We start from the raw sequence: 20,705 nt of genomic DNA, 5'->3' as shown, positions 1-20,705 counted from the left end.
CGGAGAAGAAGCAGATGATGGTTCAAGTACTTGAAGCCCTGCAGCCCATGTGGAGATCCGAATGGAGTTCCTGGCTCCTAGCTTCAATCTGGCCCAGTCCTGACTGTTGTGGTCATTTAGAGTGTGAATCAGCAGATGGAAGATCGCTACTTCCCTTTAGGCCATTCTGCTTTTCAGATAAATAATAAAGCTTCAAGCTCCGCCCACCCTAATCCACAAGGAAGAAAATATGTTCAAAATCATTAGCCATTAGGCATATGCTAATCAAAACTACAATCAGATATTACCACACACCTATCAGAATGACTAAAAAATAACACTACCATATGCTTATGTTAACAGATAAATTAGATAATTCTTATCTTTTTATTTTTTTAAAGATTTATTTATTTGAAAGGCAGAGAGAGAGAGAGAGAGAGAGAGAGAGAGGTCTTCCATCTGCTGGTTCACTCCCAAGATGGCCACAATGGATGGAACTGGGCCAATAATTCTTATCTTGTTTGTGGGAATATGTAAAATGGTATAGCTGCTCTGGAAAACAGCTGGCAGTTTCTTATAAAATTCAACAGGGGTGTGATTACCCCTGGACACTTATCCCAGGGAAATGAAAACTCACACCCACATACAAACCTCTACATCAGTATTGACATAAGCTTTATTTTTAGCAGTCCCAAATTGGAAATAACCCAGATGTTCTTCAATAAGTGGGTGATTAAACAAACTATGGTATATGCTACCACGGAATATTACTTAGCAATAAACAATATGGAACAAATACATGCAATAATCTGAATCACTCTTCAGATAATTATGTTGAATGAGAAAAAACAATTCCAAAAGATTACACAAAATATGAAGAATGAGTACACTTAATATATTAACATTCTTGAAGTGACAAAATTATAGAAAAGGAGAATAAATTAGTGGTTATCATCAGTTAAGGACATTTTTTAGGGCAGGGGGAAACTGATACGTCTTTCAAAGGGCAACATGAAAGATTCCTGATGTGATGGAAATATTTTGTTATCTTGACTGTATCAAAATCAATATCCTGATTACTATATTGTACTATAGTTTTGCAAGATGCTACTATTAGGGGAAACTGTGTAATAGGCACACAGAATCTTTCTATATTGTTTCTTTTAAAAAGAATGTCGAGTCTCTTCTTGTTTCTACCTACCTACCTACCTACCTACCTTTATGTGAAAGGCATAGAGAGACAGAGACGGAGATCTTCTATCTGATGGTTGATATCCAAAGCCTGCAACAGCTGAGGCAGGGCCAGGATGAATCTGGGTCTCTCATGTGGGTGTCAGGAACCCAAGTATTTTAGCCATCACCTCCTGCCTCCTAGGGTGCACATTAGCAGAATGCTGCAATTGGAAATGGAGCAAGGATTTGAGCCCAGCAATTTGATATGGCATGGGGGCTTCCCAGGTAGTATCCTAAGTATTGCGCCCTTTATATTGTTTCTTATAGCTGCATGTAAATCTTAAATTGTCTCAAAACAAAAAATTAAAAAATACACAGTGAAGCAACAACTGAGATCTTATGGAAAAGAACTGTGACATTGTAACTCTGTATCCAAACCTACATGTGGTGGGAGGGGGAGGGAAGGAGGGAGAGAGAGAGAGATTGAGAGATTTTCAGGCATGAAAGTCTTCTTTTGTTATGTATAGTCATTCTATGTATTAGAACTCTCACAGTAACCTACATTAAGGATTCTTTCAGCAAAGCATGGAAGATAGGAATGGAGAGATGGAAGCAAGTTAAGCTGTGCTTACAGTTTCATTTTGAAAGGCTATCCTACATAAATCAATTATGAAATTAGAAAAGTGTGGCCGGCGCCGTGGCTCAACAGGCTAATCCTCCGCCTGGCGGCACCGGCACACCGGGTTCTAGTCCCGGTCGGGGCGCCAGATTCTGTCCCAGTTGCCCCTGTTCCAGGCCAGCTCTCTGTTGTGGCCCGGGAGTGCAGTGGAGGATGGCCCAAGTGCTTGGGCCCTGCACCCCATGGGAGACCAGGAGAAGCACCTGGCTTCTGGCTTCGGATCAGTGCGGTGCGCAGGCCGCAGCGGCCATTGGAGGATGGCCCAAGTGCTTGGGCCCTGTACCCCATGGGAGACCAGGAGAAGCACCTGACTCCTGGCTTCGGATCAGTGCGGTGCGCAGGCCGCAGCGGCCATTGGAGGGTGAACCAACGGCAAAAAGGAAGACCTTTCTCTCTGTCTCTCACTATCCACTCTGCCTGTCAAAAAAAAAAAAAAGTAGATAGCCACAAATGGGATGTGTAACTTTTATCACTACCAGGGAAATTAAGACAATTGGATCATCTCTACAAAATCTAGAAAGGAAAAAAAAGGAGAGGAGAATCAAAAGAAAGCAAATGACGGAAACATAAAATGGCAGGAATAAGATAAAAAAGTACGAGAAAAATAAATGTTTAAATCCCCCTATTAAAAAAGATTTGACAATTACATAAAACATTATTTAGCTATATACTGTTTATAAGGAAACATTTAAAATGGCTTAAATTTTTAAATGCTGGTGGTGATAAAATGAGCAAAAATTTAAAAGGGAAATATCAGAGTGAAAGCCAGAGTTATCAATTTTAAAATAAGTTGAAATGAAGGTAAAAAGGGTTATATGGGATAATGTTTTATAATCATAAAAATACTTTCAAATAAAATATAACAAAAAGACAATCATTAATGAATAATATATATTTAGAATTTTGTATCTTAACAGAGAAAACACATTCTTATCAAATCAATCTGGAACACATATAATTAGATAAACTGATTATTTATTATGCCTTAAAGAACATTCCAAAGAGTGAAAATGTTATAAGCCATATTCTGTGACCATCTGCAATAAAAATAACTCAGCGGTAAAAAAATAAATAAAACTAGCTACTTGAAAATTCAAAAGTAGTCTTCAATTACTTCAACCAAATCAGATCATTCAGAAATTAATCACATTATGCAGGAAAGAAGCCTTTTACTGAGAGAAAAATGAATAACAATCTTGTATTATCAATTGAAAAATAAAAATAAATGAGCAAAAGTCAACTTTAGAAGGCAGAAATTTTATGCTGATTTGAAAAAAATCTATAAAATAATTCAAGCATTAAAGTCTATATTAAATGGATTTAATAGGAATATAAATAACCTAAACTGGCTCAAGAAGAAAGCCTAAAAATATAGAAAATCTTTACCAAAAAGCCCCACACAAAGGAGGTGGAACTGACTAAACTTGTGTATATAATTCTTGTTATGTAAACTGATCTAGAGTACTGAAAAAAAAGATTGAACATATTACTTAAAGAGTGAAGCAACCCTTAAATCAAAACTCAAGGCCGGCGCTGTGGCTTATTTGGCTAATCCTCTGCCTGCAGCACCAGCACCCCAGGTTCTAGTCCTGGTTGCTCCTCTTCCAGTCCAGCTCTCTGCTGTGGCCCAGGAAAGCAGTGGAGGATGGCCCAGGTGCTTGGGCCCTGCACCTGCATGGGAGACCAGGAGGAAGCACCTGGTGCCTGGCTTCGGATCGGCACAGCGCGCTGGCCGTGGCAGCCATTTGGGGGGGTGAACCAACAGAAAAGGTGGACCTTTCTCTCTGCCAAAAAAAAAAAAAAAGAACAAAAAACAAAAAACACTCAAACTATAGAAAGGTTCATAAACTCAAGGCCTATGGGCTTAATCTGGCTGGCAAACATACTTTGGCCTAGATAAAGTTTTAAAGATAGAGATAACAGCCTAAATTTGGGAGTTTTAACACAAAATCTGCAATTTCCAGCTTTACATGGGAAAAGATCAGAATACTTGATAAACCTGGGCTTCATTCTTTCTGTTTTAAAGATTTATGTATTTATTTATGTGAAAGAGCAAGAGAGAGAGCGAGAGAGCAAGAGGCCAAAGCCAAGAATTCCATCTGGGTCTGCCACATGGGTGGCAGGGGTCCAAGTACTTGGGCCAACATCTGCTGCCTTTTCAGCCACATCAGTAGGAAGCTGGTTAGGAAGCGGAGCAGCCAAGACTCAAACTGGCAGTCCAATAGTGGATGCTGGTGTTGCGAGGGGCAATTTAACCTGCTGCAGTACAATCAGCCCCCTAGCCTTCATTCTTGCATGGCAAACACCTGGTGCTGAGTGGCTTCGACCCGTAGGCCACTAAGTTGTACAATTTGGAGTTGGGAAGGTGTGCCCATCAACAGACTCCCATTTGTTGACATTTTCAACGCTCCCTAACTCTTAACCAAATTAAGCTGCCACTTAATGATATGATTATGCAGTTAATTTTCTCAGAGTAGTTACACATTTCTACCTCTGTCACAAAAACAAAGTACAAAAGAACTGGAGGGGGTCCCTGTTGGCATTGAGTGTGTGCCCTGCTTTCTATTTTATTTATTTGAAAGGCAGAGTTAAAGAGAGAAAAGGGGAGCGAGGAAGGGGGCTGGGAGGGAAAGAGAGGCTTTCCATCTGCTGTTTCACTCTCTAAATGGCCACAACTGTCAGGGCGGGCCAGGCTGAAGCCAGAGCTTTATCTGGGTCTCCCACATGGATGCAGAGGCCCAAGGACTTGGGCCATCTTCCACTGCTTTTCCAGGTACATTAGAAGGTAGCTGGATCAGAAGTAAAGCAGCCAGGACTCAATCTGGTGTCCATATGGGATGTGAGTGCTGCAGGTGATGGCTTAACCATTTGCAACACAGAGCCAGTCCCTGTCTTATGCTTTCTATCTTTGGTTTCTTCATACCAGGTTACAAAAAACCCCGCTTATAATACTTTTTAATATTTGCATGGTTTTGTGACTTAAATTTAAATGTTTAATCCATCTTGAATTTATGGCTTGGAAAAAGACCTGAAATGGTTTTTCCAAATTTGGCATTTGTTCCAATAACATTTATGAAATTCTTTCTCTACTGTCATAAAGTTAAACTTTGAGTCACTTCTTACATATTCCTCAATCTGTTTCTTAAATTTCTAATGTGTTCCTTTTTCCCTATGATGTCCTGCATCAGCACTATTTTGGTTTAATAAAACATCAGCACAACAAGAACTCATACTCAATAGGGCACTATTTCCATAATTACTTTTCCTTTTTAATATTTTTTTGACAGGCAGAGTTAGAGAAAGAGAGGAGGGAGAGAGGGAGAGGGAGAGGGAGGGAGAGGGAGGGAGGGAGGGAGGGAGAGAGAGGTCTTCCATCTATGGTTCACTCCCCAATTGGCTGCAACGGCTGGAGCTGTGCAGATCCAAAGCCAGGAGCCTCTTCCGGGTCTCCCACATGGGTGCAGGGGCCCAAGGACTTGGGCCATCTTCTTACTGCTTTCCCAGGCTGTAGCAGAGAGCTGGACTGGAAGAGGAGCAGCCTGGTCTCGAACTGGCGCCCATATGGGATGCTGGCGCATCAGGCTAGGGCATTAACCTGCTGCGCCATAGTGCCGACCCCATTCTTTTTAATATCTTCAAGGTTATTCTTTTTTCATTTTCAATTTTTTAAAATTTATTTGACAGAGTTAGACAGTGAGAGAGAGAGAGACAGAGATAAAGGTCTTCCTTTTCCGTTGGTTCACCCCCCAAATGGCAGCTATGGCCGGCGCCACGCTGTGCCAATCCGAAGCCAGGAGCCAGGTGCTTCCTCCTGGTCTCCCATGTAGGTACAGGGGTCCAAGCACTTGGACCATCCTCCACTGCCTTCCCAGGCCACAGCAGAGAGCTGGATTGGAAGAGGAGCAACAGGGACTAGAACACATTGCCCATATGGGATGCCGGCACCGCAGGTGGAGGATTAATCAAGTGAGCCATGGCGCCGGCCCCATCATTTTCAAATATTTTTATCATAAATTTCTTAAAACATTAAACTCTTTTGTTAAAATTTGAACAGCAGAGTTAGAGAGAGAGAGAGAGAGAGGAGAGAGAGAGAGAGAGAGAGAGAAGAGAGAGAATGATCTTCCATCCATTGGTTCACTCCCCAGATGGCTGCAATAGCTGTGGTAGGGCCAGGCCAAAGCCAGCAGCTTTATCCAGGTCTCCTACATGGGTGCAGAGGCCCAAATACTTGGGTCATCTTCCCCTGCTTCCCCAGGCACATTAGCAGGGTGCTGAATTGGAAGTAGAGCAACCAGGACTCGAACTGGCACCCATATGGGATGATGGCATTGCAGGTTGAGGCTTAACCCAGTCCCAACATTAAATTTTTTGATTAAATAATTGTACATATTTCTGGGGTACAGTGTGACATTTCAAAACAGGTATACACTATGTACTGATCAAATCAGAGCTAAATAGAAGCAATAAGTTTCAAGCATCACACAGTATAGTGGGGGTACTAGTCACAACAATTTTTAAAAATTAATAGAGAACAGATTTCATGAATTTCAGATACGATTCTAAAAGTATCATTTTTCCCTTCCATCTCTCAAAATTTTTAAAAATATTTATTTACTTGAAAGTCAGAGTTACACAGAGAGAGAAGGAGAGGCAAAGAGAGAGAGGTCTTCCATCCACTGGTTCACTCCCCAGTTGGCCGCAACAGGTAGAGCTGTGCCGATTTGAAGTCAGGAGCTTCCTTTGGGTCTCCCACGCAGGTGCAGGGGTCCAAAGACTTGGGCTACCTTCTACTGCTTTCCCAGGCCACAGAAAAGAGTGGGATTGGAAATGAAGCAGCTGGGGCTTGAATCGGCGCCCATATGGGATGCCAGCACTGCAGGTGGCAGCTTTACCCGTTATGCCACAGCGCCAGCCCTCCTTTAAAATTTTTAAGATAATATACGTTGAATTTACTTTATTATCACAGGCTTAATGCTCTAAGTATTCTGACACAATTCTTTTACAAGTAAGTTTGAAAAATACCTGTTGGGAAGTTGACTTGATTTGAAAGTACATTAGATTTATAGCTTACTTTAAGGAGAATGAGTCTTGCTATGGCTTTAAATGTTCCCTCTCAAACTCATGTTTTAAAAAACTTTTTAAAATTTATTTAAGAGGCAGAGAGACATATGTGAGCATCTTAACTGATAACCACTAAGAACATACTCCCCTGTCCCCATGGTGAAATGTAATTATCATGGCAACAGTAGTAAGAGGTGATTAGGAGGTCTGGCATTATGGCACAGCAGGTTAAGCAACACCTGCATCCATGTCAGGTGGAGTCCCAGCTTCCCCACTTCTGACCCAGCTTCCTACTATAATGCCTGGGAAAGCAGTGTAAGTTCTCCCAAGTGCTTGGGTCCCAGACCCAGATTGAGTTCCTGGCTCCTGGCTTTGGTTCGGCCCAGCCCCAGCCCCAGCCATTGTGACCATTCGGGGAGTGCACCAGCAGACGGAAGAGATCTCCTTCGATCTCCCTCGATCTCCCTCCCTTTCTCATTCTCTCCCTCCCTCCCTCCCTTTCAAATACATAAAATAAATTGAAAAGGGTTAAATAAATCTATAAGAGCTCTGCATTCATAAATGATTAATACTGTTATCAAAGGAGGGCCCCCCTTCCTCTCTGTTCTTCTGTCATGAGATGCCTTATACCAAGTTATGATGCAACAAGAAGGTCCTTGTCAGATGCTATACCTTGACCTTGCACTTGCCAGATTCCAGAACCATGAAAAATAAATTTCTGTTCTTTATAAATTATTCAGCCTGTGGTACTGTTAAAGCAGCACAAAACAGACTAACACAGGTCTTTATATCCAGGCAAATGAGAAATCTTTTCATTTATTCTAGTTTTATTTTATACTTTTCATAGATTTAAATAGCTTATTCATACAGGTTTTGAATTTTTCTTTATTCCTAAGTATTAAACATTCATATTTATTTATATACATTACAGAAGGGATTTTTTTCCAGTATATTTTCTGAACTGGTTCTTCTGGCATAGAGAAAAACTACTGCTCTTTGTAAATTTATTTTTCAGCTCACTCTGGAAAAATTTGTAGGAAAGGTGCAATTAACTGCCAGCCATATAAATAAATCTTAACAAAACACCCAAACAACCCAGTTCTGAACACTAAAAACAAAAAACAGGCTGGCGCCGCGGCTCACTAGGCTAATCCTCCGCCTTGCGGTGCTGGCACACCGGGTTCTAGTCCCGGTCGGGGCACCGATCCTGTCCCGGTTGCCCCTCTTCCAGGCCAGCTCTCTGCTGTGGCCCGGGAAGGCAGTGGAGGATGGCCCAAGTGCTTGGGCCCTGCACCTCATGGGAGACCAGGAGAAGCACCTGGCTCCTGCCATCGGATCAGCGCGGTGGGCCGGCCGCAGCGTGCTACCGCGGCGGCCATTGGAGGGTGAACCAACGGCAAAAGGAAGACCTTTCTCTCTGTCTCTCACTGTCCACTCTGTCTGTCAAAAAAAAAAAAAAAAAAAAACAAAACAAAACAAAACAAAACAAAAAAAAAACCAAAAACAAAACAAAAACCAAAACCAACCACACACAGCACAGTTCCAGGGGCTGGCATTGTGGTACAGCAAATTAAGCCACTGCCTGTGACACTGGTGTCCTAAGCAAACACCAGTTTGAGACCGAGTTACTCCACTTCTGATCCTGCTACCTGCTTACAAACACAGGAAAGCAGCAAAAGATGGCCCAAATGCTTGGGCCCCTGCCATTCATGTGGGAAACTCGGACGGAGTTTTAGGCTCCTGTTTCGCCTGGCCCAGCCCTGACTATCATGGAGTGAACCAGCAGATGGAAAATCTGTCTTTCCCTCTTATTTAAAAACAAACAATCTTTTAAAAGCTGAAAAATAAACAGCAAGGCAAATGAAGACAATGACTTTCTGCATGAACTTTTTACTTAAAAATCACTTAAAGAATTACAGGGGCCCAGGTCGGCGCTGTGGTACAGTGAGTTAAAGCCCTGGCCTGATGTGCCGGCATCCCATATGGGCGCCACTTCTGGTCCCGGCTGCTCCTCTTCCAATCCAGCTCTTTACTGTGGCCTGGGAGGGCAGTAGAAGATGGTTCAATCCTTGGGCCCCTGCACCCAAGTGGGAGACCTGGAGGAGGCTCTTTGCTCCTGGCTTTGGATTGGCGCAGCTCCGGGGTTGCAGCCATCTGGGGAGTGAACCAGCGGATGGAAGACTTCTCTCTCTCTGTCTCTACCTCTCTCTGTAACTCTTTCAAATAAATAAAAATAAATCTTAAAAAAAAAAAAAGAATTACAGGGGTTGGTGCTGTGGTGTAGTAGGTAAAGCTGCCGCCTGTAGTGCTGGCATCCCATATGGGTGCCAGTTCAAGTCATGGCTGTTCCACTTCCGATCCAGCTCTCTGCTTTTCCCTGGGAAAGCAGTGGAAGATGGCCCAAATCCTTGGGCCCCTACATGGGCATGGGAGACTGGGAAGAAGCTCCTGGCTCCTGTCTTTGGATTGACACAGCTCTGGCTGTTGTGGCCATCTGGGGAATGACTTCACAGATGGAAGATCTCTCTCTCTCTCTGTCTCTATCTCTGTAACTCTGCCTTTCAAATAAATAGATAAATATTTAAAGAAAAAAGAATCACAAAGAATACACACCATCAAACACAGCTTTTGTTTTGGACTAGTTGATCCCTTCTCACCCATCTGACAATAAATAAACCAGCAGGTTGTCTCCTGAAACCCTGCCCAAATGAGAACATGAAACACACACACTGTGCTTTCTGCTTGATTGCTTGCTTCCTTCCTTCCTCCTCTCTTTCTCCAAGATTTGTTTATTTGAAAGTCAGAGTTAGAGAGAAAGGAAGGTATAGACAAAGAGAAAAATCTTCCATCCACTGGGTCACTCCCCAAAGGCCACAATGGTCAGATCAAAGTCAGGAACCAAGAGCTTCAGATAAATCTCCCATGTGGGTGCTGCCAGCCTCTGTTGCTTTCCCAGGCACATCAGCAGGGAGCTGGATTGGAAGCAGAGCAATGGGATGCATGCAGCAGCTTAATCCACTATGCCACTACATCAGCCCCAAACTTTCAGCTTTCTACTTTAATCAAAGGTAGTCTGAGGAACAAGTTATAAATGAGAGAAAATGAGGATGCATCCTTGTTTTATTCAGCTAATGGGGGAACCAATTGCAGAAGAGATCATTATTTTCAAATCTGTTGCTGAGGTTTAGCTGATGAGCCACAGTGTGGCCTCACTGGACAGGCCAGTACATGGCCCTACTGCAACAACCTAAGCCTGACTGAATTTAGGTGGTAGGTTCTTATCTTAACAGTCAGGAGCAGGTGACTTCTCTCTAACATGTCAGAAGCTAATAATATTACAAACACATCCATTACTAAGTAGATTTGACTAGTAAAGAGTGTAAGTTGGCTTGGATATGCATAAATTAACCCTAAAGGATGTGATACCCAAAACATTGGTAACATGTACTGCTTCTGGTGAGGAAATAAGAAAGCTAAGAGGGATAACTTTTTCACTGCATATATCCTTTTGTATCTTTAAAATTTTGAATGCTATGATTATTATCATTTCAAAATATAACATTTTAAAGTAAAAAAATCAGTGATATATTTGACCAGTATGTCATCTGCATATAAAAGGTGGTAGATACTCATATTCAGGATTTGAAGGAAGAAGATGGCAGCAGAAGTCTGTGTGCATGAACTGTAGATTACACATAGAGAATGAAACATACACTTTGCTAGATCCAGAGTACACCAGTGAATGCAAACACTTAGGCCCTCCAGAAAGTATCCCTATGTCAGAGAATAAATACTTCTTAAACCAGTTACATTCCTTTATTCTAACTTTAAAGTAACCAATTATACACTGGTTTTCTTTTTTCCTATATTACTTACCTGAAAGCTAAGAGTGTGAAGATCTGGTCATGCTTGGTCGATATTCAAGTTCATCTGAAAATTTCATTTCTCATGACAAATTAGCATTGGGAGCTCTGGCTAGGCAAGATTTTCCTAGGACCTGGTTATCCCAGAGTAAAGGCGAGGCTGCGTTTCTGGAAGCCTATGACCCAGACCATGGGTGGAGGTCCTGCAATGAGAGGCTGGAGCTGAGCACCTAAGCTGGTACTCCTGGATGACACATTCAAAGATCACTTCTACAATCCCAGCCTTTTATAATCTTTTTGGTAATTGGCCATTAGAAATACCTATCAAAGATCTATTAGGGAAAAAGGTTATCAGAGTACAAAAAATCTCTTATTTTCAAAAGGCAGACAGGCCAGGTAACCAAGTGGTATTCTGTAACTATTTCTCTAGGAGTGTCTTCTCTCAACTGTTTGAGTTTAATGTCTGAGGTCATTCTTTTATTCTCCAGAAAACAGTTTCTCCTACTGTCCAATTTTTAAGTGCAAAATCTGAAAATTAGGTACTCCACAAGCTCTCAATCTGTAGACAAAGGTTTAGTTTTCTCTACAATAACTTTTTCAATTTTTCCTTTACTGAGGCTTCCTCTCATTTGCACCTCTCTTTGAGGAGACTGGAGGTACAAAAAAGAACTATGCCTACTGGAATTGTTATAACCTATTCATGTATTCCATCTGTATTTTAATCAAGAATTTTCCATTTTAAGTTTCAATTTTACTGACCACTCTGTTTTTAAAAAAGGTTAATTTATTTATTTGGAAGGCAGAGTGACAAAGAGGAGACAGATTTTCCATCTGCTAGTTCACTCTCCAAATGACTAAAATAGGCAAGGCTGAAGCCAGGAGTCAGGAAATCTCAGTCTCCCATGTGGGTGGCACAAGCCTAAGCATGTGAGCCATCAACCTCTACTGTCTCAAGCACATTAGTAGGAAGTTGGATCAGAAGTGGAGCATTAAGGACTTGAACTGGCAATTGATATGGGATGCCCAAGTGGCAGCGTAACCAACTTTGCCACAACATCAACCCCCACCCTATTATTTGTTTCATTAAGGAATGTTTTAAATTCTTATACCTTTCATCACAGTACTTTAAAAAAATTTTGAACAGTCCCGCCACCCCCACCCCTCCTTTTCTGGTGCAAGTTTATTTGAATGACAGAGAGACAGAAGTCTTCCATCTACTGGTTCACTACCGAAATGCCTGCATCAGCTGGGGCTGGGCCAGGGCAAAGCCAGAAGCCAGGAACTCCATCCAAGTATCCCATTTAGGTGTACACAGCAGCAGAAAGCTGTATTGAAAGTGTAGGTGGGGGGCTAGCGCTGTGGCATAGCGGGTAAAGCCGCTGCCTGCAGTGCCAGCATCCCATATGGGCGCTGGGTTGAGTCCTGGCTGCTCTGCTTCTGATTCAGCTCTCTGCTATGGCCTGGGAAAGCACTGGAAGATGGCCCAAGTCCTTGGGCCCCTGCACCCATCTCGGAGACCCAGAAGAAGCTCCTAGCTCCTGACTGGCACAACTCCACCCATTGAGGCCAGCAGATGGAAGACCTCTCTCTCTCTCTCTGCCTCTCTGTAACTCTGCCTTTCAAGTAAATAAATAAATCTTAAAGAAAAAAAAAAAGTGTAAGTGGGGGCAGTGTTGTAGTGTAGTGCATAAAGCTGCTGCCTCCAACACTGGTGTCCTAAATGGATGACAGTTCAAGTTCCAGCTGCTTTGCTTCCAATGCAGATCCCTGCCAATGTGCCTGGGAAAGCAGCGGAAGACAGCCCAAGTTCTTGGCCTCTGCCACCATGTGGGAGACCTGGACGAAGCTCCTGGCTTCAGATAGGCCCAGCACAGGCCATTGTGGCCATCCGGGGAATGTACTAGCAAATGGAGCTCTGTTTCTTCCTTTCTCTCTGTACACTCTGCCTTTCAAAAAAATAAATCTTTATTTAAAAAAAAAAAAGTGGAAGCAAGACTCTATCCCAGACACTCTGATATGGCACATTGATGTCCAAGCTGTGGCTTAACCTGCTGTTCCTCAATGCAGGTCTCTAATCAGTTCCTTTTAATAGTCTTTGAATCTTTTATTCTCTTTAGCTCCATTACTGACAATTCCAATGCCTCTGCAGTTTTTTTTTTTTTTTTTTTTTTCCAGTTGATTTGTTACCATTGTCTTGTCTGGGTTTGGGCACAGCTTTTCTCTTTGCTGGCGTTGCAGAAGTTCTAAAATCAAGCCTGAGGTGTGATCTTCATTTTGGTAGCTCTATTTTGTTTGTTTGTTTGTTTTTTGACAGGCAGAGTGGACAGTGAGAGAGAGAGAGACAGAGAGAAAGGTCTTCCTTTTGCCGTTGGTTCACCCTCCAACGGCTGCCGCGGCCGGCGCACCGCACTGATCCGAAGCCAGGAGCCAGGTGCTTATCCTGGTCTCCCATGGGGTGCAGGGCCCAAGCACTTGGGCCATCCTCCACTGCACTCCCTGGCCACAGCAGAGAGCTGGCCTGGAACAGGGGCAACCGGGACAGAATCCGGCGCCCTGAATGGGACTAGAACCTGGTGTGCTGGCGCCGCTAGGCAGAGGATTAGCCTGTTGAGCCACGGTGCTGGCCTATGGTGGCTCTATTTTTACTCTTCCATATTCCCAATAATTATTCTCTGTGCCAGCTCCGTTAAAACCTTTTCTCTAATTCTGTGTAACTACTTTAACTTAAAATCCCAGGCTCAATAGGCTAATCCTCCACCTGCGGCGCCAGCACCCCAGGTTCTAGTCCCGGTTGGGGCGCTGGATTCTGTCCCGGTTGCCCCTCTTCAAGGCCAGCTCTCTGCTATGGCCTGGGAGTGCAGTGGAGGATGGCCCAAGTCCTTGGGCCCTGCACCCACATGGGAGACCAGGAGGAAGTACCTGACTCCTGGCTTCAGATCAGCACGGTGCGCCGGCCGCAGCAGCCATTGGAGGGTGAACCAATGGCAAAGGAAGACCTTTCTCTCTCTCTCACTGTCCACTCTGCCTGTCAAACAAACAAACAAACAAACAAACTTAAAATCCCATCAGATCGTTACGAGACTTCACTTTGATGATGGTGATGGATTCAAAATTTCACCCCCTGTACTCCCTTCTGATCGCTCTATCTCAGGAATGATAGCGCATGCACTATAATTTTCAAAGAATCTGTTTATCAGCATTTAACTATTGACTTCTACTTGACTTATGGCTTTGCAATTAACTGAGGGCCGAACTCTTTGGGTTATAAAAAAGAACACAGGGTAATCCTGAGATTGGAGGACAGTGAAAAGGAATACAAGTTATAACAGAGGAAAACACTCTCAGGTTCAACTTCACATCATAATTATATCAAAGGAAGTAAGAAGCAACAAGCCATTACCATCTCAAAATGAAATAAACTTTAAGTGTAATACACTGCCTGATTAACTTTAGAAAAAAATTTTCCCCCAACAAAACTGTATGTATACTTTTTCTCACAGCAAAGAAAATCAGAACTCAATAGGGGAACAATGCCTATGTCACTGAAAACTAATTCCTCAAGGATGCTTAATTTTCAGTATCTCTCAGGATGGCTGAATGTGCCAGTGAGTCTCTTTATTTAGAGCTATCAGCTATGGTACTTACAGGTGGTCCTAACAGAAACCCTGTAAAGCATAAAGCAAAATAAAAAGTTTAAAAATTCTGTTAAGTGTTTTAAGTTGCTGGAATAAATAGTACTTATTGTGTTGATGTTAATCTACTTGTTTACTAGGATTAATGAGATACATAATGAAAAGAAAATCTTTAGTACAAAATTTGTTGAAAAATCTTTTGACTGGGGCAATAGATAGGTTAGTTGAGAAGTGGCTGTATCTTTTCCAATCCTTCAAAGAAAACTACCTTGTTTATAATGGAGTTAAAATGATCATTATGTGCAGATGATAGTAACATAAAAAAAAATCTCATTAAAGGAATAACAGGATACTAGTAAATATATACAACCTATATTAAGAAAATATGAAAGACAAAAAAAGATCTAAATAACTAAAAAGATATGAGGGTCCTTCAACAAATTTGTGGAAAATGTGTACTATGGAAAAACTACATATGGATTTCAAAAGGTTTTTTGCACCCATATCAACTTACCTTTCAATCCCACTTTTTCACAAACTTGTTAAAGCACCCTTGTATAATCTCTTCTTGGTAGTGAAGACTAAATATTATAAAGATGTCAACTTTCCTTATAAATTTAATACAAGCACAATAAAAAATGATAGCAGGGTTAGTCTTTTTGAAAAGATGAAGAAACTAATTCAACTTCAACAGGAAAAATGAAAATGAGAGAACAGCCAAAAATATTCCAAAAAAGAAAAAATTGTGCTACTGAAACATGAACTGACAGACTAAAATGACAAAATAGAATAGTCAGTCACAGTCACTGTCTGCCAAATATCTTCAGTTTTCCATCTTGGACACAAGGTGACTGTATTTCCTGGTCCCTGCTCCAGGTCAAGTCGGTGAGGTGTGTACAAAATTTAGGTATATTGCTTCCAGGCTGAATTTTTATTGATGATGGAGACACTTCCAGGCTCCTTTCATTTAGCCAGGACAGTTGACAATGTTGAAGATGGTGACAGAGCCATCAGTCTAGGTTTCTGAGACAGGGGTCAGGGACCCCAGTCAACCCCTGAAAATTCTTGTTTGTGTAAGCCACTAGGATTTTGAGGTTGGTTACTAACATGGCACAACTTAGCATATCCTAGTGGATACAAAAAAGCTGAAGAATAACTCAATTTCTTTTTTTAAAAAGATTTTATTTATTTGAAAGACAGAGTTACATAGTGAGGTAGAGCGAGCGCGAGCGAGTACGAGAGCAAGAAAGAGTGAGAAAGAGAGAGGTAGGTCTTCCATCCGCTGGTTCACTCCCCAAATGACCGCAACGGCTAGAACTGAGCTGATCTGAAGCCAGGAAGGAGCTAGGAGCTTCTTCCAGGTCTCCCATACAGGTGCAGGGGCCAAAGGACTTGGGCCATCTTGTACTGCTTTCCCAGGCCACAGCAGAGAGCTGGATCAGAAGTGGGGCATGTTTAGTGGCCAGTTGTATCGCTTTCCCCGTGTTTGTTCATGTGCTTTACTACTTTCTCAACAAGCTGGTTTTCCCATTACTGCTTTGTATTAACTTTTAGGATAGTGAGAAGTTAATTTTGGTCTCTTATGGTTTACAGATAGTTTCTTTTGATCTCATTTAAGACCAGTGTGTGAGTGCCAGGGACAGGTGCACACGCACACACACACCTTTAGAGTGTAGAAATTTATAACTGTTAGGTATTGTCTCAGTCTGCTTTGTGCTTCTGTTGCAGAACATCTAAGACTGGGTAATTTACACAGAGATTTCTTATGGTTCTGGAGGCTGACAAATCCCAGGTCCAAGGACCTACCTATATGATGCAAGGGGCTTCTGCTGTGGCATCCCATGGCAGAAGGCAGGAGGGCAAGAGAATATGAGTGTGTGTTGGGGACAGGAAGCGGGGGATGAACTCACTCTTTTATCGAGAACCTAGACCCATCTACCACAATAACGTCATAAACATAACCCACGACCGCAATAGCATTGTAAATCCATCCATGAGGGCAGAGTTCTCATGACCCAATATAAAAATTAAAACTAAATTATGAAACTATTAAAAGAAGATATCAAATAATTATTTTTAAAAATCTCAAGGCTAGCACCTGGCCTATTGGTTAAGATGCCTGCATCCCTTATCAGAATGCCTGGGTTCAATACATGCTTCTGGCACCTGACTCCAGCTTCCTACTACTGCTGCCCCTGGGAAGTAGCAATGAAGACTGAAGTAACTGGATTCCTGCCATTGACATGGGAGATCAGACCTGGATAGTGTTCTCGGCTCCCACTTCAGCCTCAGCTCAGCTCTGGCTGTGAACCACAGGGTAGGATGGCTGTCTTTCCACTGCTCTCCCGCCCCTCCCCCCTCACTACTTTACAAATTAAAAAAAAAAAAAAAGTTTTTAAAATCTCAAAATGGGGAAACCTTTCTAAGTATAACCCAGATGTAACCTCTCCCCTTACAAAACCCACAAAAAATTCACAAAAACTTCCTGCTTGGGGTTTCAAGGAAGCATTTTCACACATTATTAGTGAAATCATCACTTAGTAGATATTGTGAGCCTCCATGAGAACAACCTAGCAAAATTCTACATGATTAACTGCTAACCCCATAATTTCACATTTAGGGATTTACCTTTCAGATGTACTTGCATGCATACTGAGGGACATTTATGTACCAGGCTCTTCAGGCAATCTTGTTTATAATGCAAAAGTCTGAAAATAACCTAAATATGTAGCCAGTTACAGTATATCACCATGATTTTATACTTTGCAGTTGTTAAAAACAAAAAAGCTGTAGATCTATATGTGCTGATCAGTACAATTTTTGGCATAATATTGCTAAATAAAAACAATAAAATAGAAGCAAGGTGCAAAACGGTACATGGTATGCTACTATACTATTAATGTAAAAGGAATTAATAAAAGCTAGCTTGTCTATGCCTAAAAGTCTCTAAAAATATACATTAAAAATTCAGTGACTGCCTCTGAATATCTGTTTATAATACCTTTAATATATTATAGTATATGTTCATATTATTTAAAGAGAATAACAACTTTAATTGTAAATAGAAAAATAAGCCATTTTTATGAGAAGGGTTCCTTGTTTGTGAAGATTCACAGGGACTGAAAAATTTTAATTTTCTGAATTTGGGAAGAAATATTACAAGGATTATTATATATTTCATAAATATCCTATAGATGTCTTAAATCAGTATTTGCTGACTTAATTATCAAATGATCATTTTAATTCCTTCTTTACAATTATATATAAATTATTTCTTCTGAGTTGTCCAATATTTTTGGAATAATAAAAATCATGTTATTACAGACTTCTTATTCTTAATTCTTGTCTTTAATCCTAATCCAGTAAGACTACTGTTTCATCAGCAAATACAATCTACTGTTATACTCACAGACACATAGACAATTAACCATACCAAGGGAGTTTCCATCTATTCCTACTGAATTAGAAAATACGTTCCTTGAGGATATATAGAAATGTCACTCATTATTTTAAAAATTCAGTGACAATTCTTTTTTTAAGTATTTCTCTTTATGTAAGAGTAAACATTTGAGCTCTACTGATGAACAGCTCTGAGTTCCCAAGAAAATCTTCTGTTTCTTTGACTTCTTTTGGCCCTGGAACTAGATTGGGACTTTTAAAAAAGAACCCTGATTGATCTATGTAAGGCTGCATTAGTGAGGCAGCTAAATCAACAGACAGTAGACACAGCATGAAGAATTAAAATATGGGTGAAGTCACAAGCAGTCGTTCACTAGAAACAGAACATTAAACCATCTGAAATATGCTCTTACAATCACTTTAGATCCCTCAGATGTAAAGTAAGAAAAATTTCAATATAGAAAGGTGGCAGCCGTACTTAAATATTTTGGCTGAGCTCCTTGGTTTTGATTAGCTATAGAATAATTTACTTGTGAAAACAAACAAGGCTGTATGTCTCATTTAATTGGCTGACTGGACATTGTTACCTAAGGTCTGTACTGAAAATAGCTCCATGTATTTTATTGATGGCTTTAGCTTTACATTTCAGGAAAACCTAACAAATTTGGGGATTTCATATTTGAAATTTTCATCGTACTATCAAGATTTCCAAAAGCAAAAGGGCTAGAGATTGGCTTAAAAACATCAAAATAATGTACAAGTAAGATATCTATATTAAATAGAATACAATGCTTAGCTTACTGCTTGCTTTGTCATATTGGTTTAGGTTCAAATGTTAATGATATAGGATTCAAAATATTCTTTATTTATTTGACAGAGTTAGACAGTGAGAGAGAGATACAGAGAGAAAGGTCTTCCTTTTTCCATTGGTTCACCCCCCAAATGGCTGCTACGGCAATCCAAAGCCAGGAGCCAGGTGCTTCCTCCTGGTCTTCCATGTGGGTGCAGGGGCCCAAGCACCTGGACCATCCTCCACTGCCTTCCTGGGCCACAGCAGAGAGCTGGACTAGAAGAGGAGCAACTGGGACTAGAACCCGACGCCCATATGGGTTGCTGGCGCCGCAGGCAAAGGATTAACCAAGTGAGCCACGGCGCCGGCCCCTCAAAATATTCTAATTATATCATCTACAGATTTTGGTTGCAGTCAATGCAGCAATACAATCAATCTAGGAAAAACTGACCAAAGAAAACCAGCCTAACACATGAGGACGGTTCAAAAAGTTCATGGAAAAATAGAATTAAAAGATGGCTTTATTTTAGTGCAAAAATATTTTGAAACTTACATCGTTTTCCCATAATATGCATTTCCCATTAACTTTTTGAAGATCCCTCATATGCACAGATTTCAAAATTTTCTGTATAATTCTCTTTACATAATCCTTGAAACCAGAGAATCTTTTTCTAAGTAATCAATTAGGATTTTAATGAAAGCAAACATTTGCCTTACAGTTTATGATAAGGATTAATATACATATTACTTAATCCTTGTTAATTACCATGAGGTGGGTACTATACTCCCAGATATTTAGATAAAGAAAATGAGATCCTGCAGCCTTCCAAAAATCTTGGTAAGCTTGTGCCTTACATGAAGGGGTAAAACAATTTTTATGCCTGGCTCCTGTGGGCAGTCAATGTTGATGTATCTTGGGTTATTTTCACCGTTTTACAGCCTCCAGATGGGCCAGCAATGTAATTCCTAAATAATTTGGAACATGGTATATATTCTTAAACTTTAAATTTTGAAATAATTTTAGATTTAGAGAAAAGCCGCAAGAGTTCTCATATACCCTTCACCTAACGTCCCCTAATGTTAACATCTTATATAACCATGACACAATGACAGAAAAATCAAGACTCGTACAATTCTATTTTTTAATTCTATTTTTAAAAAGACTTGTTTATTTGAAAGGCAGAGAGAGAGAGAGAGAGAGAGAGAGAGAAAATCTTCCATCCACCTGCTGGCTCACTCTCCAAATGGCTGCATGGCCAGAGCTGGGCCAATCTGAAACCAGGAGCTTCTTCCAGGTCTCCCACATGGGTGCAGGACCCAAGCACTTGAGCCATCTTTCTACCATGTTCCCAGGTGCATAAGCAGGCATCTGGATTGGAAGTGGAGAGCTGATAATTGAATCTGTGCCTGTATGGGATGCCAGCACCACAGGTGGTGGCTTTACCTGCTGTGCCACAGTGCTGGCCCCAAGACTAGTATAATTCTATTAACTAAAATGCAGACTTTATTCAAATTTCACCAGTTTTACCACTAATGGTCTTTTCCTTTTTCTAGGATCTAATCCAGGATTCCATATCATATTTAGTTATATCTCTTTACTTCTACAAAGTAGACAAAAAAACTGTGGCTTTTAAATTAAAATTAAGGTTCATTTTAATCTGAAAATGTCACAGCATTTCTGGAAACAGTATTGACTACTGAAAACCTGCTTTGGAAATGATTGGGTCTATGTGATAACGAAGAAAACATCCCAAAATAAAGAGCCAGATTGGCTTAATGATAGGAAAAACAGCCACTTTTTCAATAAAGAATTGGCTGTAATTATCCGAGTAGTCAGTTGTATTTAAGACAACTGCTCCTATGACAAGAAATCAACAATCAGTGAAAACTCCCTGGAAAACCACAGGTGCCAGACAGAATTCAATACAACTCTGTTTTATGGAGCAGTTATGAAAGATTTGTTTTTAAATTACAGGGCTTGAGTTTGTTCAGTCCACAGACAGGCTAAATTAATAACTAAATTCATGTACACAAAGGTTATTAGAAGGCAATGACTTTCTCTACATATAGATGTCCTTTTCCAATTGGCAACATAAAAGTTGCTGAGTTGCAGATGCCCCTGCATCTGG

At 41.0% G+C, this 20,705-nt stretch overlaps 1 protein-coding gene across 2 annotated transcripts in view; it reads right to left on the bottom strand.

The window, feature by feature from the left end:
- RNF24 (ring finger protein 24) overlaps positions 1-20,705 on the bottom strand; it is a 95,944-nt gene that overhangs the window by 53,656 nt on the left and 21,583 nt on the right. The window contains exon 1 of one of the 2 annotated variants that reach the window (XM_062203915.1): positions 10,769-10,811. The exons of the other annotated variant lie outside the window; for it this stretch is intronic. The gene's annotated coding sequence lies outside the window, so the exon portion shown is untranslated. Of the gene's footprint in view, positions 1-10,768; positions 10,812-20,705 lie in introns of those variants that run through there. 2 annotated transcript variants of the gene reach the window in all.

This window comes from Lepus europaeus, chromosome 10, assembly GCF_033115175.1.
Source record: "Lepus europaeus isolate LE1 chromosome 10, mLepTim1.pri, whole genome shotgun sequence".
Taxonomy (NCBI): Eukaryota; Metazoa; Chordata; class Mammalia; order Lagomorpha; family Leporidae; genus Lepus; species Lepus europaeus.
The sequence above is the reverse complement of the archived record's forward strand: the minus strand, read 5'-3'. Positions and strand labels throughout refer to the sequence as shown.